The sequence below is a fragment of the Rhodnius prolixus genome, unplaced genomic scaffold (genome assembly GCF_049639745.1).
Source record: "Rhodnius prolixus isolate KJV_2025 unplaced genomic scaffold, Rpr scaffold_12, whole genome shotgun sequence".
Taxonomy (NCBI): Eukaryota; Metazoa; Arthropoda; class Insecta; order Hemiptera; family Reduviidae; genus Rhodnius; species Rhodnius prolixus.
The window spans coordinates 11,255,186-11,279,423 of record NW_027411635.1 but is presented as its reverse complement, the minus strand read 5'-3'; the positions used below and the strand labels follow the sequence as shown (position 1 = coordinate 11,279,423).

Sequence of the window (24,238 nt, the reverse complement as noted above, 5' to 3'; positions counted from 1 at the left end):
TAATGTTTTACAATGCGTGTAAATGCTAAATAAATGTATTATTAAAAAAAATAATACATAACGCAAATTTGCTAATATAAAAATTAAAAGTCTAATTGTATCTAATGTTTGTAAGAAAGTTTATAGGAAATTGTAGAAGACGTTTTTGAGAAAATGTCAAAATTTTGAAAAATTCAACAGTTAAAGAATTATTTCCGGTTCAGGAATTACATTTAATCCATCACAATATTCAAGAGATAGTATCGTACATTGTACAAAATAGCACTTTAGAGGGAGTCCATTCAATTCCCTCATCCAGAAGCACCCATTCAGAAGAGATTTAAGAAAATTGTTACAGGATATTAACTAAAACAAAAAAAAGTGGATATATTTATTAATTATTATTTTTTGCATTAACTTCATTGAACTTTACAACTGCAGTTCCAATTGCACCAGCAAGAAGTAAAGGCAGTAACATGTGAGGAGTTGCCAACCCCCATTGGTGGCTCCCCAACGAATCCATTATTGACCTCAGTATACCCTAACAGTAAGGTTGACTTGAGTCTGTAACATCCAACTCGGCCCAAATTAATGGTTATTTGATAGTAAAAACTACTTCTTTTCATAATGTAGGCTGGAATTTAAACTTGTTTCAATTGTTTTTCACCTTTATCATAAAATAAGGATGACCCAGTCTGTAACATCCAGCCATGCTTCTGTAAATGGTTATTTGAGATTCAAAATCAGTTTTCACAGTGAATCTAGACCAGAATTCCGACTTTTTCCACTGTTTTTAGAACTTACATTATGAAATAAGAACGACACAGTCTGTAACATCCAGCCCTGTTCTGGTAAATGAAAACTTGAGATCAAAAATCAGTTTTTACAGCAACCAAGTCTGGAAATCCGACTTTTTCCACTACTTTAGTAACTTACATTATGAAATAAAAACGACACAGTCTGTAACATCCAGCCCTGCCTTTGTAAATGGCTATATGAGATTCAAAATCAGTTTTTTCAGTGAATCTAGACCAGAATTCCGATTTTTTCCACTACCTAAGTAACTTACATTATGAAATAAGAACGACACAGTCTGCAACATCCAGCCCTGCCTTTGTAAATGGCTATATAAGATTCAAAATCAGTTTTTTCAGTGAATCAAGACCAGAATTCCGACTTTATCCACTGGTTTTGGAACTTATATTATGAAATAAGAACGACACTGTCGGTAACATCCAGCCCTGCCTTTGTAAATGGCTATATGAGATCCAAAATCAGTTTTTACAGTGAATCTAGGCTAGAATTCCGACTTTTTCCACTGTTTTTGGAACTTACATTATGAAATAAGAACGACACAGTCTGTAACATCCAGCCCTGCCTTTGTAAATGGCTATATGAGATTCAAAATCAGTTTTTTCAGTGAATCTAGACTAGAATTCCGACTTTTGCACTGTTTTTGGAACTTATATTATGAAATAAGAACGACACAGTCTGTAACATCCAGCCATGCTTCTGTAAATGGTTATTTGAGATTCAAAATCAGTTTTCACAGTGAATCTAGACCAGAATTCCAACTTTTTCCACTGTTTTTAGAACTTACATTATGAAATAAGAACGACACAGTCTGTAACATCCAGCCCTGCCTTTGTAAATGGTTATTTGAGATTCAAAATCAGTTTTCACAGTGAATCTAGACCAGAATTCCGACTTTTTCCACTGTTTTTGGAACTTACATTATGAAATAAGAACGACACAGTCTGTAACATCCAGCCATGCCTTTGTAAATGGCTATATGAGATTCAAAATCAGTTTTAACAGTGAATCTAGGCTAGATTTCCGATTTTTTCCACTACTTTAGTAACTTACATTATGAAATAAAAACGACACAGTCTGTAACATCCAGCCCTGCCTTTGTAAATGGCTATATGAGATTCAAAATCAGTTTTTTCAGTGAATCTAGACTAGAATTCCGACTTTTGCACTGTTTTTGGAACTTATATTATGAAATAAGAACGACACAGTCTGTAACATCCAGCCATGCTTCTGTAAATGGTTATTTGAGATTCAAAATCAGTTTTCACAGTGAATCTAGACCAGAATTCCGACTTTTTCCACTGTTTTTGGAACTTACAGTATGAAATAAGAACGACACAGTCTGTAACATCCAGCCCTGTTCTGGTAAATGAAAACTTGAGATCAAAAATCACTTTTCACAGTTGTCCAAGTCCGGAATTCTAATTTTTTCCTCTGTTTTTTGTTTTTTTTAATTATATTATGAAGTGCGGATAACTGTGTCTGTCACATCAGTTATTATCGAATTAAGTCGACTGTTGGGGTTGTCTTAAATTGTCAAAGATGAAAGCTAGTCAATGTGATGATTGGGGGTTACAGAATGACGAGAATGAAATATTCTGTTACCAAGCGGTGATTTAGACTTAAATGAAAGTTATTTTTAGATTAGAATTATTTAGATCAAGTTCTGTTAGAGACGTAGTATGGAGCATTTGTAATTTTTGGAGTCGGTAGATGCTGAAAATGCTTGGCTGAATCCCCTAAATTGGAGTCAGTGCATCCAACTAGGTAGATAGATAGATAGATAGATAAAAAATTTATTACATATATAAAATACATTTTATACATATATATAGAGTGGAGTGCCAGTTGTGAACTATAACCTCCAGACATAGTTTCTTACAACTAATTTATTAAATTATATTGTATATTAAGGTTAAAACAATGAAAAACCCCTAGCTTTTAAGATCTATCATCCAACAAGGTTTCACTAAAGGTGTAGATGTACTTTTAGCGTCAATTGTGATCGTCTATCAAAGAGTCTTCTTATAGCTAACTGTCTAGAGATGGTGTTGTCTGTAACAAGAGAATACTGTCCGGAGGCCGGCAGTGCACTTAAAAGAAAAGCTCTGGGTGTCAATAACCTCAGATGTTGACGCGCCTTAAATCAGAAAAATATATGAATAAAAATAAAAGCGTCTAAACAATAACCAAGTTTAAGAATAACGTTTTTAAGAAAAGACTAAATAAATAAAAAATCGAATCAGTTCGATACTTTTGATTGGCAAGATTAATATCGATACCTTAAATTATAGCATGGCCTATTGACATCATCGCTACATATTTAGTTTGTACTCTTTTGCAATTATTTGTTTTTGAGTTATGGTAAATACGTAATATGGTTATGGTAAACACAGAACAATTAGTGGTATCCATTTTTTATTACTCTTTAAAGCGGATATTTTCGGTAATAAGTTAAAAAATAAATGAAAATTCAGAAAGATTGCAATTCTTACTCATACGAAGGGGTAAAAGAGAAACTAAAAATCCAACTCTACAAGAGCTCATTGAGTGGGTAGAAGTTGTGTCTACTGTAGAGGCTGCCTCAGTAAACCATCTGGCGTTGATGGAGGAGCTCAGTACACCGGAACTCGCTATCTTACTGTAATTATAGTAATAGATGTGAAGCGCAATGTAGCATCATCTATCGTCTAATTCTCATAGACAAGTCATTAAGTGAAATGTTATCATTGAATAGGCCTAACAATGTCCAACCAACTTCTTTCATCTTTTTTTCCAACTCGTGTATTATTTGGGGTAAAATAGTAATAATAACTGAAATAATAACAATAATGATAATAGAAAATAATACGATGTGGCTACAGATCCATCTATGTATATAGGCACAGCAGTTTGTTGTTAAAATAGCTTTGTTCTATTCTTTTTTGCTCTGGCCAAACATTCCATTTCTTCAAATACTTTTAACTGAAAGCGTTCACAAAATGGTGCCAAATAAATTTGGTAAATAGCAAAAGGCTTTTCAAAATATGGTTTAAACATTCATAAGACTTTCCCTTATCAGATTTTGTGTACTTAAATTTTTTTTGAATCTTAACACTAAACCTACCACGACCGGACAATTGACCGTTTTTTTTAAATTTGGTTTAAATTTTCTAATTACAGCGTCATCATACCGCCATTAAACTTCACGACTTTTCCTAAAATATGTATACAATTGTTTTTTTAATATTCACTTCTTTTCCTAATATTTGATTTTTGAGAAAAATTTGTAATCGGTCTTAACTACCGCGACCGGTCATTTGACCGGCTGAATATTTTCATTTTATTTACTTATTTTAGTATTTTATTTTATTTATTTTTTTTTGTAACAGAATTCTCTCGAAAACTCAATTTGATAATGCATTTATCAGATTATTGTTTGCATGTGGTGCATATGAGGCGAAAAATATACGATATTGCCCCTTTTCTATGGAACAAAAAATGGGGACGAGCATTCTTCTCAAACACTGAGCAAAAATATGAGATTTATTCGAGTGGATCAAAGAAATCATCGCTTACAAACCGATAAATTTGCTTTGATTTCTAAATTTTGGAACAAATTCGTAGAGAACAGTCAAAATTGTTCTAACCAAGAGCATATATCTCTTCCAAGGACAATAGTTCCCAACAAAGTTAAGATGCAGATTTACTCAATACATGCCAAATAAACCACAAACAGGACAAATTTGGTATACAATTTTGGCTAGCGTTCGATGTAATAAAAGGCTTTCCATATTTGGGAAAACGTGAAAGCAGAGAACCTATAGTTCCGCTTGGGGAGTTGGTCGCTCTGAAATTAGCAGAAATGTATACAGCTCGTGGAGGAAATATAGCCGTGGAAAACCTCGGAGATGGCCTCAACAAATAGTTTTCAGTATCCTAGACTTAGCCCCAGGATAAATGCATGGATTTTGTATTAAAAAAAATACCGGAAGTGAAATTTCAAGGCGAAATTTGTGTTACCATTGCAAAAGCAAGACAAATATTAGTACACGAACAAATAATGGTCGGAAAATAGACAAATAAAATACTGCAAAGGCAATAAGTCTAAAAAATGCTGTCTAAACTGTAAAAAATACGTATGCGAGAAATGTGCGTTTATTAACCATTAAATAAAATCCAAGGCCTAAGATCGGGGAATCGAACCCAGTACCAAAATACATATTACGTTTACAAGTCTCGCCTCTAACCGCTCGGCTACCGTGGCATCTACACCACAAAGTAATTAAGTACATTTGTTAAATTAATTTTTAATTTTATGACGTTTATATGTATAAATAATGCCATTATTTGTTTTTTACCTTTGGGGAACTTTAGAACTAGGCAATAATTCCAAGTTATTTTTAACTAGAATTCTACGGCAGTTTTGTTTCCTTAACTGAAGAATCTATATCAATTTTGATTCGGAAGGGAATCGCTCGGTGGTTAGCACATTGGATTCCCATATGAAGAACCCAGCTACGAATCCAGCTGGATTTTTGTAAGAAGGTTACAAAGTACAAGCGCTTAAAATTTTTATATAACATTAAAAAGGTATTGCTAGTTTGTAATTATAAATTTAAAATCATATTTATTTGACGTGGACTTCAATGATTAGGGTGTCTAAAATTTTAGGCAATATTTTAAAGGTATTGTTAACTGGACTACAATAAGGCGCCACGGTAGCCGAGCGGTTATAGGCGAGACCTGTAAAGCTAATATGCATTGTGGTACTGGGTTCGATTACCAGGCCTTGCATTTTATGTAAAGGTTAATAAAAGAATTTTACAGTAAATAATGTTTGCTAGTCGCCTCCGTCCACAGTCACCTTCTAAACCTTTACAATACTCTTAGCTTTACACGTCTCGGCTACCGTGGCGCCTTATATTTATATATATATATATAAAATAATGATCAAAATAATTATTTAGGAGACAACGGAAAGGGTAAGCTAGATGGAAATAAAAAATCAGCTCTAATTGTTTATAAAAGTGGTATCTAAAACTGTTCGTAACAGAATGAATTACATATTTAGCTAAAACAATTATGGTTGACATACTTTTTTTTGAAATAAAAATGAGAGGTTATGTTCATGAAATATGGGTTAGAGTATATAAGTAGTGTCTGCGGGCGGCCTGTTAAGTTGCAAAACTAGTATGAATAACACTAAAAAATAAAGTCTATATAGATTGTAAGGCTTAGTAAAGTGATTGTTTGGAAATGACATAGCACCGAGAGATTCAACGAGCACCCAAAATAAAATGAACGCTTGTGACTTTGTGGTACACACATTTAGTTTTTGCCTGATAAATGTTGTGTATGTGTGTGTATAATATATAGTTAATGGGCTGACGACAGTAAAACTACTGAAATGAGTTCATTTACATACATTATGTAGAAAATGTTTACATCTTAAATTATAGGTTATGTAGAGAAAATTACAGGTGATTCTAATAACCTTGCTCCAGCTATATTCTTACTCATTGTTTAATGTACCTTGGCTAGCCCACCTTGTGCTTCTCTACAATTTTCCTAACATTTCACAAATGCTTTCACCATCCGGTTTCCACAGCTTTTCTAAAATGACATTTTGGTGTAAATGTATAGCCTCATTATTTTAATAATAATTGAATGTGTTAGTAGAATTCCAAAATTGAAGTTTTATCAATTTTTTACTTTACCTGAATGAAATTTGTTTATTTTGATTTTCTTTTTTTAAATAGCTTCTTGTAGTTTCTAGCGACTTCGATAATTTTGCCTATAAAGTGAACTATTTGTTTAATAATGAAGTTAACAATATTTTAGTGAATGTTCTAAAGTTTACTATAAAATGTAATTGCGAAAAATTGCGCTTAACTGCAACGTTAAAACCTTTCAGCGGGTGCGCCCAAAAAGTTACAATTACGGGCGCGCGAATCTTACAGATAAACTTTGATGTTTTTAATTGTTTCTATAAATAGAAGGAATGAAATTAATTAAATAACATCTGTAGTTATTAATAATGGAAATAACAAATAAAAAAGGCTCAGAAAACGACAGTACTTTTTATTTTTTGAAAGCCAATAAGTGTAATAATTACAATCAGCATGTTCAGCCACTAGACTGTCTGAAAGTTTTCGCAGATATTTCCTCCTCGTATCTGAGATATACAATGTCTTTTTCTGTCAGTAGAAAACAATATTCTTATAAACGATGTTGAAAATACTTCAATTTGATGGACATGTAGAAGAAAAAATATAAATAATTGGTAAATCTGGAAACTTACTCGGTTGGTCGCGAGTATATGTCAGGCACGGATCGACAATTGCCAAGAAATGTACAACCCCAAACAAGATGAAGGAAACTAGTCTTGAGGGTGTAGGCATTGCTTAAAGGACAGCACCCTCCGCCGCTCCGTCATTAAACTGCGATTATTTTAGTCTTAGTCTGTATCTGTGAGATACTCGCGCCCGCTGGAAGGTTAAGTCAAAATACCCTTTCAGAAAATAGTTCCTATATTAAAAAAACCAAAAAAATGAACAATTAAAGGAGATTGTAGCGGCTAACCCTTTTCCTAAAAATATAAACAAATTAATAATAAGTAATGAAGAAAAATTAAAAAAACTTCTGAAAAAATTATATACTGGGTGTTCATTTTAAAAATGAACTCAAATGCATTTCATGCTTAAACGGTTGATCTGAGCGAAAAAATGTGTGACTTGATTTTAGATTCCTGCCCGCATACGCGGCTGACGCGCGACCAAAAGTGAGGGTTCGCAGTTCACCCCCATTTTTTAAAGAGTATAAAAAGTTTTAAAAGAAACCGGAAACCGCAATTCGATATCTTCAAAATTAAAGGCGCTAGGACATTTAAATTTTTTAACTTGTTATCAAAGAGAAAGAAGAGCACGCGATAGGTCATTTTTATGTATTTTTTCATCCCCTTTCTACTGAAGATATTGCCAAGGCAGTAAAGCTAGCATTTTTCTTAATATCGGGGAAATAAGTAGTTTTCCGTGTGATTTTTCTAAGAAAAATCAAATGTTAAGAGCTTTAGATGTTCTCAAGCATATACACAAAATGGCTAAAAATTAATTTTACATGTGTTACAAACAAAAAGGTTTAATAATTATTTGGTAATTTTGGGAGAGTTGCATTTAATTGCCAAAAAAAATTGGAAACCTCCTGCCACATATTTAAGTGGGACCACCTGTCCCATATTCTGAAACTAGAGGTGACGGGCAACAAATTTTTCCTCTACCATTTTTCGCTCAGTTTAAGCATGAAAATGCATTTGAGCCGTATTAAAATGAGCACCCTGTATAACTAAAGTCAAAATAAAAAATTATATGCTACTGATAGGGAAGGTTCCCCCTTCGGGCTGGGATTAGAATAGGTCCGCTTCCTTCCAGGATGTCTTAAGAGGCGACTAAAGGAATTGACCGAGAGGACCGAAAACCATTTCTGATGGTGGGCATCAGCGCTATCAGTAGAGGCATGGGCACCGAAGGCATGTTAATGTCATCAAACCAAAATGACGGAGCTGGTGACCAGCGGTACGGCTAATTGAACTGCGGGGGTGGATGAAGAGTTAAGTTTCTCAAAGTAAATTCAATATGATACAACTATAATTATAATTATTAATACTTGATAAGACGTAATATTCTTTCTGACACAATCAAAGTCAAAAGTATTTTTGGTGATGAGTGTATTTTTTGTAATATGTCATCTCTTGAACTAAGTTTTGTAGCAAATTCTTGACAAGTCTTAGGAAAGTTAGTAATGATAGTTACCGGGGACATTCCGCGTGACATTTTTCAATCGGGGACAGAAGTACGAATTCGGGGACTGTCCCCGGGGAAACGGGGACGTCTGGTAACCTTATTATATAGGGGCCTTCAGCACCGGGTCAATCACCCGTCTGAAGTATAAATGATTCAGTGAAACAAAAGTGGCCTCAATAATGGACAGAACATTGATAAAAAGATGATTCCTCCATTTCTCAAGAAGAAGATAGGGAAGGGATTAGCTGTGCAGTTAGCGTATTGGATTCCCACGCGGAGGTCCCGGGTTCGAATCCCAGCTGCTGGCCCCTTAGATTTTCTCTTCCTAGAAGCTTCTTACAGCTCACTGTCTCCGGTGATGGACAGTGTTGTCTGTATTTCCGGAGGCCGGCAGTGCACTAGAAAAAAGCTCCCGTCGCCAATAACCTCAGATGGTGACACGCCTTAAATCATAATATATTCAGGGGTGGCCAACTTTTCTGTATATAAATAAGATCTACTTTTTATCTTAAAAAGGTGTGTCGCGATCGACTTGTTGTCATAGGCGTAGTCTAAGGGGGAAGAAGGGGTGTGAAATGCATACTATGTTAATGCGCTGTGTTTCAGTATAAGATGCATCCCAGCGAGGTATGGGTAGATAAGTAAAATATATTATTTTTTAAATCACTTATTAAGTTTTCGAGATACAGGCTCATGGTGAAAATAAATTTCCAGACCCAACTTTTGATAGCAGCGTTCCGGTACATGCGGTACCTAAAAAATTAGATTATCCGACACTTTATCAAGATAGATTTTTACTAACTTAAAATGCAATTTAATTTTTTTATCAACTGCAATGTATAAGTTAGTTGTACTATTTGTTCGTAAATATGAAAAAGTTGTTATAAAAATGCACAGTATGGCTGATAATTTGATTTCAATATTTCACTTTCGCGTTTTTTGGGGGGGCTAGGAAAATTGATCATGAAAGAATAATATGACGTTACTTTTTGCTAATCTATCAATAGCTCGCTGAGTACACCTCGTACTGAAATATAGATATACGGCTTATCTACCTACGTAATAAACAACAACAATAATTATTTAAAGGGCCAAAAAACTCACATCCAGTGGAATTAAGTGAACATGGATTAACAATATTTATTAATTCAAAGTAGCTACAGATAAAGACAGATTTTAAATTTACTGCGTTGCCTTAACATTAATGGGAAGACTGAGTTTGCACGTCTCTAACCAAGGAATTGGGTTTATATCCTAACAAAGATAATAATAATGAGTCTTCAGTATGGGAATCAGTCAGGACAGAACGTTGTTTTAGTCTTCGTTAGTTTCAAGTATGAAAATGCCGATTCGCATAGGTTATGTACGATCCGAAACAAGAATAGATATATTCGCTACATTTGGGTGATACTGGGATATTTTTCTCGGTTGACATATTTCCAAAAATCTTCTTCAAATTTTTTGGCTTGTAAGATTAAGTCAGTTTGTACAATCGCTTCAAAGTCCATGATACACAGAATTCCACCCCAGACAAAACTGGCGATCGCGATCGACCAGTCTACTGATTGAAGTTGAAGGAAATATACTGCTCAATGATGGGCTGGTGGAATTTACCATTAAATTCATATGTTATCTCTAAATTTACTCTTACAACAATGTACCCACCTTTTACACATAACCTCAACCATAATTGTAAAGACTTTCGTTATTCAGAATGTAAATTTACAGGCATCAAACCCACCAATTAACATGAACCTAATAAGTAAATGATTACAATTTGAAAAGACACTTTTTAGGTGGAAGGGAAATCATATTCAAACTTTTCTTTACTCGTGAATGTTATTACAGATCTACATGGTAGCAATTCTGCTTTATTATATTTATGAAATAATTGCTTTCTTCCTCATTAAAGAGAGTTTTTGCATTATTCTAATCTTATTTCTTATTTCCGTAGTTTTGAAAGTCATTTTTAGTATTCTTCTTACTTAATAATTGAATAAGCACATAATTTACGACTGAAGGACTACATAGTATTTTTTTGTCTATTCTAGAATTTTATTAAAAACATACGAGGGTCGTTTGAAAAGTCCGTGCAAAGTCAGAGAGATAGCACTACTGGCGCGTATCGAGGTTATTTTTAGTTAGTAGCATCTCTTGGAAGAACACACACCAAGTTTCAGCCAGATCGGTCTATTTCTTTGTGTTTGGCATTCGTTTGAATCGAGGAAGTCGAGTGATTTTCAAAAAATGGACGAAAAAGAATTTCGTGTGTTGATTAAACACTACTTTATGAAAGGCAAAACGCCTGAGGAGACTAAAGAGAAGCTTGATAAACATTATGGTGACTCTGCACCTTCGATTAGAACAGTTTATAAGTGGTTTCAAAATTTTCGGAGTGGCCATATGGGCACAAGTGACGCTGAACGTTCTGGACGCCCTGTTGAGGTTACTACTCCAGAAATCATTGATAAAATCCATGATATGGTGATGGATGACAGAAGAGTGAAGGTGCGTGAGATTGCTAGTGCTGTGGGCATCTCGAATGAACGGGTACATAATATTTTGCAACATTTGGACCATGACAAAGCTATCCGCAAGATGGGTGCCGCGATTGCTCACGCTTGACCAAAAACGAAATCGTGTGAAGTGTTGCAAGGACGGTTTGCAGCTGCTCCAGAAGAATCCGCAGGACTTTAAGAGTCGTTTCGTCACTGTGGATGAAACATGGATACATCACTACACTCCTGAGGCCAAAGAACAATCTAAACAATGGGTTACCAAGGGGGAATCTGCGCCAAAAAAGGCGAAGACCGTTCCTTCGGCCGGAAAGATTATGGCGACTGTCTTTTGGGATTCGCAAGGAATAATCCTCATCAACTATCTGGAAAAGGGTAAAACTATTACAGGTGCATATTATTCATCGTTATTGGACCGTTTGAAAACCGAGCTGCAAGAAAAACGCCCACGATTGGCCCACAAAAAAGTCCTTTTCCATCACAACGCACCAGCTCACACCTCAGCAGTTGTGGTCGCAAAATTAATGGAAATAGGGTTCCAACTCGTTTCACATCCCCCCCTATTCTCCAGACTTGGCTCCCTCGGACTACTGTTTGTTCCACAATATGAAGAAATGGCTGGCGGGAAAAAGATTTTATTCAAACGAGTAGGTGATTGCAGAAACGAATGGCTATTTTTCAGACTTGGACAAATCCTATTATTCGGAAGGGATCAACAAACTAGTGCAGCGTTGGACGAAGTGTATAAGCCTAAAAAGAGACTATGTTGAAAAATAAAAAAGGTTTACCCCAACAAATTAAGTAGTTTTTATTTTTGCACGGACTTTTCAAACGACCCTCGTAGAGCATAGAACTTTCAAGAATGGCTAAAAGTTTACGTGGAAATCACGATTTAGAAACTAAAAGAAATTGTAAGCCTGCATGAAACAGATATCGTCTACCGAGTAATTGTACATCTTTTAGAACAGATACCATTCTGCCGTGCTTCGTAAGGAGGTCCCTTACCCGAGGAAGGCAATCGGCACATTGTTCTGGAAATTGTAAGTCCTTAAGAAGTTGATCATGGAACATTTTGTAGTTGAGGAGAGACTTAACAGACTGGCAATATGAATGACTGTAGGAAAGGATTTTGGCAACTATAATTACTTTAAAGAATAACTTTTCATTAACCTAAGGACCTTTTTGTAATAAAGTTTTTATGTTTGTTTAATAAGTTAGTAAAGTAAGTAAAGTAATGTCTATTTTTTCAGGCTAGGTGTCGTAGACGGTGGCGACTATATTGTGCGATTATCACACTTTATATTGTAACTTTATGTTTATCATAATTTATATTGTGCTATTATATTGTAATAATCGCATTTGTTATTGTTATTACTTTTTGTTTACTAGCACATAGCTAATTCCTTTCCTTTTTTAAATTATTATCTTCCCAATTATTTGTATTCATATCTAACGGTGCCTTTTAGAACTATTCGATCAAAGTAGGTGTACATAAAAACTGCGTCCATTCTTAAAATGTTGGAAAGGCGGAATTAGGTAATATACACTTCTCTGTGCAGTTACTGGTAGATCTGAATACAGACATTTGTCTGAAAGAAAAGTTATACATGTTAGATTGGGTGTGTTTGCAGGTAGAAGACCTATCGTCCCAATCAATATTAATTACAACTTCTTGCTAATAACATACTTGTGACTGGCACTATCTTCAACTAGCATTGTTTTCCATTTTACTTTACTTTATCCAAGTCTTTATATGTTTTCATGTATAATTAGTTGCCACAAGGTTGTTTCTTAGTCTGCTTGCTTGGTTTCTTTTAAGTGTACATTTCTAAACTGAAGCACAAAAGACTTCTTCAAATGACACCTGTGGGTCTCCTTTAATTTCTTTATTAAACAATATCCCTAGGGACAAAAAAGGAGCGCTGTGTTTGTCCATTGTTAAGACTACAAAGGGGAGTTAAGTAAAGAACCTTTGTTTGACTTTTTTTTCCTTTTTTTTTAATTTTTTATTTTCTTAAAGCAGAAATAAACCAAACTTAGCCCCCGTATTCAAATAAATATGCACATTCAAATTTTAACCGCACAAATTAAGTGAGACTTAAATTGTCAAATTATCGTTCTTCAACTTCTTTTAAATTCATTGGTATTTAGCGGCAAGTATTTAAAGAAATACTTTTGCATCTATTATTTTGTTATTATGAAATAAAGCATTATTATTATTATTTAATGATTTAAGGCGCGTCAGCAGCTAAGGTTATTGGCGCCCGGAGCTTTTTTCAGTGCGCAGTCGGCCTCCGGACAGTGTTCTCTCGTTACAGACAACACTGTCCATCACCGGACCAGTGAGCTGTAAGAAGCTCCTAGGAAGAGAAAATCTAACGGTCAGCAGCTGGATTCGAACCCGGGACCTCCGCGTGGGAATCGAATACGCTAATTGCATAGCTATGATCCCTTCCCTCCTTACTCTCTTTCTTTACGTAGGTAGATAAGCCGTATATCTATATTTCAGTACGAGGTGTACTCAGCGAGCTATTGATAGATTAGCAAAAAGTAACGTCATATTATTCTTTCATGATCAATTTTCCTAGCCCCCCCAAAAAACGCGAAAGTGAAATATTGAAATCAAATTATCAGCCATACTGTGCATTTTTATAACAACTTTTTCATATTTACGAACAAATAGTACAACTAACTTATACATTGTAGTTGATAAAAAAATTAAATTGCATTTTAAGTTAGTAAAAATCTATCTTGAAAAAGTGTCGGATAATCTAATTTTTTAGGTACCGCATGTACGGGAACGCTGCTATCAAAAGTTGGGTCTGGAAATTTATTTTCACCATGAGCCTGTATCTCGAAAACTTAATAAGTGATTTAAAAAATAATATATTTTACTTATCTACCCATACCTCGCTGGGATGCATCTTATACTGAAACACAGCGCATTAACATAGTATGCATTTCACACCCCTTCTTCCCTTTTAGACTACGCCTATGACAACAAGTCGATCGCGACACACTTTTTTAAGATAAAAAGTAGATCTTATTTATATACAGAAAAGTTGGCCACCCCTGAATATATTATGATTTAAGGCGTGTCACCATCTGAGGTTATTGGCGCCGGGAGCTTTTTTCTAGTGCACTGCCGGCCTCCGGAAATACAGACAACACAGTCCATCACCGGAGACAGTGAGCTGTAAGAAGCTTCTAGGAAGAGAAAATCTAAGGGTCAGCAGCTGAACTCGAACCCGGGTCCTCCGTACGGGAATCCAATACGCTAACCGTATAGCTAATCACTTCTGTGGGGGGTTCACTACCCCTAGTGAACCCCCCACAACTCATCCACTCTAGCGTAGGGGTAGTGAAACCCCACCACTCATCCACTCTAGCCAGAGGGAGAGAGACAGACCCCCTTGGCACACAGAGAAGGGATGCTCGGCGAAGGTATATAAGAACAAGAGGAAAGTCAAAGAGGATTCAATTATTATAATCATATTCAGATTCAATTAGAAATTCAATTCAGAGATATTCAATTCAGTGAGATATATATTCAATTCGGAGATTCGGAGATTCTGTAATTCTGTTCAAAGTCTTACACTTCAGTTGTACATATCGTTTAGCCACGTCAGTCAGTCTGTTCTGTTCTTGTAGTGTAAAGTATAGAGTCCTTGGCAGTCAGTCATATAAATACATAAAGTCTTATACCGATACTAAAAGTGTATTTTATCCATCAACATCCACAACCAACATCTCTCTCTCTCTCATCTGAACCCATTACACTTCCCTCATTATTATTTATTGGCGAAAGAAGAATTCTTGCGAGTTAGATATAATTTTATTTACATTAAGTTCGGTCTTGGGTGCGTCAAAATCAATTGATACGTTGCTTGACCGTACGTCCAGCCAGATAGCAACTTCCCTGGGTTTTGGCGAAAAGTAAACTTGCCAACCCTCCATCGTTTCAGCTGGCCACAATCTCTGAAGATCACATAAATTAGGTAGTTTTTCTTTTTAACGATCATCTCGACCAATTCGATACTAACGTATTCCAAACATTTTACTATCCAACTGTAACCGTTTTAGATTTTTAAAGGACAATCTTTAGTTTCCAGATTGTTAATGTCCTACACATGTCCAGTCCAAAAGTTACCCCGATATCAGTGGTGAAGACCTGCACATCTCGAATTAATTCTTGCAGTTTCTCTGGACTATGAAGAGTATAGTTTTATTATTATTTTATTTTTGACATTATTTAAGGCGCACCAACATCTGAGGTTATTGGCGCCCTTAGCTTTTTCCAGTGCGCTGCCGGCCTCCGGACAGTGTTCTCTCGTTACAGACAACACTGTCCATCACCGGACCAGTGAGCTGTAAGAAGCTCCTAGGAAGAGAAAATCTAACGGTCAGCAGCTGGATTCGAACCCGGGACCTCCGCGTGGGAATCGAATACGCTAATTGCATAGCTATGATCCCTTCCCTCCTTACTCTCTTTCTTTTGATTTTTAACAAACAAAGAACAAATTTAACGGAGAAAGTTGGGGTTTCGAAGAAGACTTTAAAGAGAATCTAGACGCAACCAGGAATGATGGAATTAGATTCAGGTAACTGGATGGTGTTTCTATCTGAAAACATATTTTTGCCTAATTATCTTACTTCCTTACTTAGGCAACTATGTTTTTAATGTGTGACTCTTATTCCAGCGACCTTAAGCTTCCGACTTTGACTGTTTAATTTATGATAAAGCTAGGGTTGCCAACTCAATAAAGTTTCAAAAAAAAAGGACACCCTAAAAAAATTAGGTACATAGGATTTTTTGGGGCCTCAGAATATCCAGAGTGTCCAGCATAAGACTACCGTAACTTCGGGAGGCGGTTCTGGGCATCATTTGCAACAACAAAAATCTATATAAACTATGACACGATTCGGCTCCGTTTTATAGATATTTTTAATTTTATGTTTTTTCAAGGTGTCACTACTTTTTAGCAAAATGTTGCCTATATTTCTCAAACTATTAAAGCTACAGCAATTTCAATAAGCTCATTAGAAAGAAGGTTAAATTTCCTTGAAATAATGATATCAAGTTTTTCACTTTGTGGCTCAAACATAAGAGATAGTAAGTTTCTAAATTTTTTTCAAAAACTTTCGACTTGAGTTTTCTCAAAAATATTTATATAAGTTTAAAACGTGCACTATTCATGAAAAACATCTACATACAAACACCTTTCGAAAGGTATACCATGAATAGTGGTTATTTTAGAAATTGATGCAGAAATCTCTGATTAATTGCAGAAAAGTAGGTCTCAAAACAGCGTCGGCATTATGAAAGCAATTCACCTACCATAAGAATATAATTAATCAGAATCATCAAATCCAGTGCCATTTTTTGCATTTTGTTCATCGATACATCAATAAATTGTTGATCTATTCAGTTCAGTTAGAACAGAAAAACAACACGCCAAATGAAGAAGTCTCGGAAGTCAGAACTTAAATCAAAAATACAATAAAATAAATTAGATTTGTGTGAACAGTATCTGAAAAAAGGATCAAAGGCGTCCTTTCCTAATTTAAGAAAGGGCAAGGACAACTAGGTGTTAAAAAAAGGACTGTCCTTTCCAAAAAAGGGCAGTTAGCAACCCTAGATAAAGCCGTCGTGTATCTTCGGAAGCAGTAATTAAATTCATTTATGTAAAATTCCAACTAACAAATTAGTTGCCGTGGACGGAGGCAACTAGCAAACATACTTTACTATAAAGTTTTTATATTAAACATTAAATAATAATCCGAGGCCTCTAGACCAGGAATTAAACCAAGTACTCCACTTTACATCGTTACTTTGCGGGTCTCGTATCTAACCGCTCGGCTACTGTGGCGCCTCAATATCCAGTAAATCAACGTTGTTAGCAAATTATATTTTTTAGAAAAGAATTTGAAAACAGTTAAAATGCAGACATTGTTTAGCAGTTTTCATGACTTTTATACCTATAACTCTTTATTAATACCTATAACTCTTTATTAAAACTGTCCGGTAGGACAGTTGTATAAGGGTTGACCATCAAAAACTGCACGAAAAAGCGTAACGTTGAAAAAACACCCAACTTTGACAATTTTTTTCTCTTTTTCTATAAAAGATAAAATTCCCAAATTTTCTTTAAATTATAGGGAAAATCCTCCTTTATAACTGTAATTTTTTTGCAACAACCCAGATCTTATAGGTTTTGAGAAAAAAGTTGCCGAAAATGAGCAAAAACCGCTTTTTCAAAAAATGTTCTTGTTCTTGTTGTTACCTTTTTTGTAAACAACGTAGCGCCTAAACGCGTGAACCGATATTCATGAATGAGGTGTCATTCGATTCGGAATTTTATGTAGATGTGCCTTTTGGGGGTCTCGACGCTGTACATCGAATGGGAAAGAAGTTAGCCCCCTTTATGTAAGGCCTCCTCCAAAATTATTATTACTAATCTCTTTAACAAAAACTTACAGTTTAAAATGTTAAGTATAAGGGTTGATTAAACGCCAAAAGGTACACAAATCAGCAAGCACCCAAAATTTCATTAATTCTTCATTAATATTTAAGTAATTTTACTGCATTAATATTCATTAATATTTTTTAGAATTTATTAGATGTCACAGACCCTTATGCTGGCCACTTCATTTATAATATTTTTTTGTTATAATTATGATAAATCACACATATGTACATGCATGTTAAAGTAGAAAAAGACAAAGTTAGAGTAGGCTACTGTCTTGAATTCGTCTTACCGAAATATTCGAGAGCACAAATAACACACAGTTATAACAAGTAGATTATTCAACAACAATTATTGATTTCTCTATTTTAATTTAATTTTACTTATAGTAAAATACTGGAATAATTAGCTGTCCTAAAAATAACATATCTTATTTACTTTATTTTACATATTACATTTTTTTTTATAAAAAAAAGTTTTGAATTTTTTAGCCTCATAATTTTTTTTTATTTTTTATAACGTTTTTCTTTTTAACCTGTATTTAATAGTTTGATTATTATAAATAACTAGATATTACAGTCAATCTACAGTGCTACTTGAACAAATATTTTGTAGACGAAAATGGCCAGCATAAGGGTCTGTGACATCTAATAAATTCTAAAAAATATTAATGAATATTAATGCAGTAAAATTACTTAAATATTAATGAAGAATTAATGAAATTTTGGGTGCTTGCTGATTTGTGTACCTTTTGGCGTTTAATCAACCCTTATACTTAACATTTTAAACTGTAAGTTTTTGTTAAAGAGATTTTTGCACCTTTTGGATAGATTTTCCTTTTTGTCTATTTTACAAAGTTACATATCTGCTTTACAGATTTTTTTAAATTTGGAATAAGCAATTCTATCATTATAACCTGATAAGATGGTAAGTCGGAACCGTAACTACCACTAGAGAGATCTTTTTAAAGAATGATTATCGTTAAGGTCCCCCAAACCATCCTCAGTAACAACTTTTCTTGAAAAAGCGTTTTGAATAACATAGGAAGGTATTTGTGCGTGAATAGCAAAATTAAACTGCGATTTCATTACTTCCTTTTAAGAGGAGTAAGAAAAATAAACTGCGATTGCAGAACTTCTAGGCAAAGAGGCAAAGATTTTTTAATCGAACGACAATTCATTGATTTAAATCGGTTCACTCATTGATAATTTAAACGATTGCAGTACTTCCTCTTAGTAGGTGCAAGAGCATCAGCAATGTAGAGGAGCTTTAACCACTTATTCGAGCTGAATTTTATCAAAATCAAACTAAGCGTTATAGAAATATTGGTAATAATAGTTTTAGAAAGGGCCTTATTTGGGTGGGGCAAACTCCCCTCCTTATGAGGCACGGCGTCGAGACTTTTAAAGTGCAAATCTGTACAAAATTTCGATTCGAATGACATTTCATTCATGAAAATCGGTTCACGTGTCGATAATTTGAAACGATTCCTATACATCCCCTTAACAAGTGTAAGAGCTGATCGCCGCTTTAATGTTACGTAGGGGAGCCCTAACCCTATCATCCTACCAAATTTTATCAAAATCGGGCCAAGATTTACAGAGTAATTAGTAATAATAATTTTGGAGGGGGCCTTACATAAAGGGGGCTAACTCCTCTCCCATACGATGTACAGGGTCGAGACCCCCAAAAGGCACATCTACATAAAATTCCGAATCGAATGACACCTCATTCATGAAAATCGGTTCACGCGTTTAGGCGCTACGTTGTTTACAAAAAAGGTAACAACAAGAACAAGAACAAGAACAAGAACAAGAAGAAGAACAAGAACAAGAACATTTTTTGAAAAAGCGGTTTTTGCTCATTTTCGGCAACTTTTTTCTCGAAACCTATTAGATCTGGGTGGTTGCAAAAAAATTACAGTTATGAAGGAGCGTTTGGAGTAAGATTTAAAGAAAATTTGGGAATTTTATCTTTTATAGAAAAAGAGAAAAAAATTGTCAAAGTTGGGTGTTTTTCAACGTTACGCTTTTTCGTGCAGTTTTTGATGGTCAACCCTTATACAACTGTCCTACCGGACAGTTTTAATTACTCTGTAAATCTTGGCCCGATTTTGATAAAATTTGGTAGGATGATAGGGTTAGGGCTCCCCTACGTAACATTAAAGCGGCGATCAGCTCTTACACTTGTTAAGGGAAAGTATAGCAATCGTTGCAAATTATCGACACGTGAACCGATTTTCATGAATGAAGGGTCATTCGAATCGAAATTTTGTACAGATTTGCACTTTAAAAGCCTCGACGCTTTGCCTCATAAGGAGGGGAGTTTGCCCCACCCAAATAAGGCCCTTCCTAAAACTATTATTACCAATATTTCTATAACGCTTAGTCCGATTTTGATAAAATTTAGCACGAAGATGTGATTAAAGCTCCTCTACGTGGCTGTGAAGTGCCATCATGCTCTTACACCTACTAAGAGGAAGTACTACAATCGTTAAAATTATCAATGAGTGAACCGATTTACATCAATGAATTGTCGTTCGATACAAAATCTTTGCCTTTTAGAGGGAAGTACTGTAATTGCAGTTTAATTTTACTATTTACGTACAAATAACTTCCTATTTTATTCAAAACGCTTTCTCAAAAAAAATTGTTATTGAGGATGGTTTGGGGACCGCAACTATAATCATTCTTTAAAAAGATCTCTCCAGTGGTAGTTACGGTTCCGATTTAACACCTTATCAGGTTATAATGATAGAATTGCTTATTCCAAATTTTAAAAAAATCTGTAAAGCAGATATGTAACTTTGCAAAATAGACAAAAAGGAAAATCTATCCAAAAGGTACAAAAATCTCCTTAACAAAAACTTACAGTTTAAAATGTTAAGTATAAGGGTTGATTAAACGCCAAAAGGTACACAAATCAGCAAGTACCCAACATTTCATTAATACTTCATTGATATTATTTAAGTAATTTTACCGCATTAATTTTCATTAATATTTTTTAAGAATTTATTAGATGTCACATACCCTTATGCTGGCCAGTTCATTCATAATATTTTTTTTGTTATAATTGTGATAAATGTATATTACACCTTCGTATTATAAAGGAGGATTTGCCCTATATTATAAAGAAAATTTGGGAATTTTATCTTTTATAGAAAAATAGAAAAAAATTGTCAAAGTTGGGTGTTTTTCAACGTTACACTTTTTCGTGCAGTTTTTGATGGTCAACCCTTATACAACTGTCCTACCGGACAGTTTTAATAAATAGGTACTTTATTTTAACTCTATTCCAAATTATTCTTCTGATTTCTGTTTAATGTGCCCTTTATTTTGAAGATGTCACATATACATGCATGGTAAATTAGAAAAAGACCAAGTTAGAGTCGGCTACTATTTAAATTTGAATCACGGAGGATTTAAAACAATATTTCAGTCTTGAATTCGTCTTACCGAAATATTCGTGAGCACAAATAACACACAGTTAATAACAAGTAGATTAATCAACAATATTTATTCATTTCTCAATTGTAATTTAATTTAGTCCCCCTAATTTTACTTATAGTAAAATACTGGAATAATTAGCTGCCCTAAAAATATGCATATCTTATTTATTTTATATTACATATGTACAACATTGTGAGAAGAACAGCTACATTGTTGAGAATAACGATTACTTTAATCGAAGTATGAACATAAACGGACAATTTTTATTTAAAAATAAAAATAAATAAATAGATGAAAATGGCCAGCATAAGGGTCTGTGACATCTAATAAATTCTTAAAAAATAATAATGAAAATTAATGAGGTAAAATTACTTAAATAATATCAATGAAGTATTAATAAAATGTTGGGTGCTTGCTGATTTGTGTACCTTTTGGCGTTTAATTAACCCTTATACTTAACATTTTAAACTGTAAGTTTTTGTTAAGGTTTACATAGATTCGATGATCTTATGGCTTAGCCATGCAGTAAGTTAATTATTTTTTACAAAAAAATTAAATGAGTAGTAATATTTAACGAATAGTTGAACGCGTTCAGTGGTGGTGGTCGTGGTCAGTATTGATGTCCAGGATTACTAGAAAACGTGGAAGTCACGTGTGCCTTCAACTCTACTTCTCCGCCCATCTGACCCTTATACTACCAGGATAACATCTAAATCTTATTTACACAATTCCATTATCTTATGACTCTGTAAAAGTATAGATTTTAAAATAATATAGAAAAATATATGTCATTGTTTGAACATGTTATATGTAATTACCATTCATTATTTATACGAGGCAATTATTATTTATTAAATAGATTCTATATTAGTTTATATAATCATTTATTCATAATTATTGGATCTTATCTATGTAGTAAATTAAGTCGACTCTAAATGTCCATTGTAAATATTCTTTTTTTTTTTTTTTTACTTTGAAATATATTTGTTTGGATTACCTATAAAATCATGGGACACGAAACCAATGTTTACAATATATCGTAAAAACAACAACTCGTCTTTTTGCCAACGTTTCGACAAATATATTGTCTTCTTCAGGGTAATTACCAATGTAAGTAAGTAACGTCCAACTACCAATTAGGTAACGTAGACAGGAGGCGAAAGCTCATACTTCATTGTAAACAATTTTTTCTAATAAATAATATGATACACAGGATTCGAACTGGTGATCTCTCGCTTACAAAGCCAATGCTCCAAATTTTGAAATATCACAAAATGTAAAAAGATAAAAACTTGCTAAATAAATATGTAAAAATTAGACTCACTGGCTCTGCTGTTCTTGGCTTTGAAGTAATTCTTCCGAAACTTTAAAAGAAGGATGCAAACAGTGGCCATATAAATGGAATATTTGTAATTCCGTTTATTTTAATAAAATGACTAATGTCATTTATTTTTCTGGCTTAACAATATCTTGTGAAGATTTCTTTTTTCAATAGTTTATATTTAAATATTTTATTTATAGTGATTTTCTCCATGGCAACAGAAATTAATGTATTGAAAAAATCTAATGATTTATTTAATCTAAAAAGCCATCTGAATCTTCAAATAAATAACAAGTGTTTCGTTTAAAACGCCGCTAAAGAAATCACCGAATATTTTTTCAATTTAATAAACTAATAAACTCTTAATATTTTAAATGTAATTGATAATTAAAACTTACTTTTTTTAATACAATAAATAAAGTTTAATGCTTAAGGAAAATACTTTGGTTTGAAATCCAATCAAAATTACGTGTGCCACAGAAACAAAATAATTGAAATTTATAAGTAAGTAAAGTAATCGCCTATTTTTTCAGGCGGGCTTTACATCCAACTACCAAATTAGGTGTCGTGAACGGAGGCGACTAGCAAACATACTTTACCGTAAATTTCTTTTATTAACCATTAAATAAAATCCAAGGCCTAGAGACCGGGGAATCGAACCCAGTACCAGCAATACGTATTAGCTTTACAGGTCTCTCTTCTAACCGCTCGGCTACCTTAGCGCCTTAAATGAAATTTATAATAATTATAGATAAAAGTTAATATTTAGACGATAGATCTGTGGTAAGAGTAATGTGCCATTGCGTAGAATGGCACCCATTCTGCCATAATTATGGACCACTGAAGTAACTCGTCAGCCTGAGCTTGCTGGAGTGTAGGATATGTACCAATGTTTTGCAGGCTGTATACTTATCCATCGATGTCTTGAAGGACGCAGTGAGATTGCATCGGTAAAGAAACTGCATCGTATAACAAACTTGGGATTAAATTTTGAAAATAGCCGGACAATTTTTTTTTTTTTTTTTTTTTACGCAGAGGTTAAAAGAAATCATGTCTACCTTAATAAAGAGTAATAAGGCTTTAATACCTAATTTAAAGCCTTAATACCAGATTAAAAAATAATATTTTTGTTGATAAGTGGTATATTAATAGCCTCAAAGGCTTTTTCCTTTCTTTAAACATTTCTTGGGAGAAATTATACCTGCCGGCTCCCCTCTCTTTGCAGAAGATCTCTGGATGGCCTGATCCCCTTGATATGGGGAAAATTTAGGTTGATGTCATGGGTAGCACCAGGATAATACCTAAACTCCCATTTCTTATCCTAGTACTAGCGCACTGAGGCGTTGCAGTGTAAATGCTTAAATTTTTCAGACAATTACAAAGTAAAGGCAATTATTTGTTGAAAATTCATTTATAAAAACACAACACAAAAGCAGAATTTTTATTGCTGAGTGTTGGCTTAACAAATACTACTGGCAACTTATTCTTAATATTGTTTAGTAAAACAAAAATAAATGTCTTTAAAGATTTGTTACCGAATAAAATGGCATCTCATGAACAACTGGGCCAATAGAGTTAAGGAGACAAAAAAAATTAAAATACTTATGTTTAAACTATCAGGCTACCACGGTAGCCGAGCGGTTAGAGGCGAGACCTGTAAAGCTAATACGTATTTTGTGGTACCAGGTTCGATTCCTTAGGCCTTGGATTTTATTTAATGGTTAATACGAGGGTCGTTTGAAAAGTCCGTGCAAAGTCAGAGAGATAGCACTACTGGCGCGTATCGAGGTTATGTTTAGTTAGTAGCAACTCTTGGAAGAACACACACCAAGTTTCAGCCAGATCGGTCTATTTCTTTGTGTTTGGCATTCGTTTGAATCGAGGAAGTCGAGTGATTTTCAAAAAATGGACG

The 24,238-nt window shown here is 34.1% G+C and overlaps 1 long non-coding RNA gene across 1 annotated transcript in view; it reads left to right on the top strand.

The window, feature by feature from the left end:
• LOC141461735 (uncharacterized) overlaps positions 1-24,238 on the top strand; it is a 205,862-nt gene that overhangs the window by 31,069 nt on the left and 150,555 nt on the right. The gene's annotated exons all lie outside the window — the stretch shown is intronic.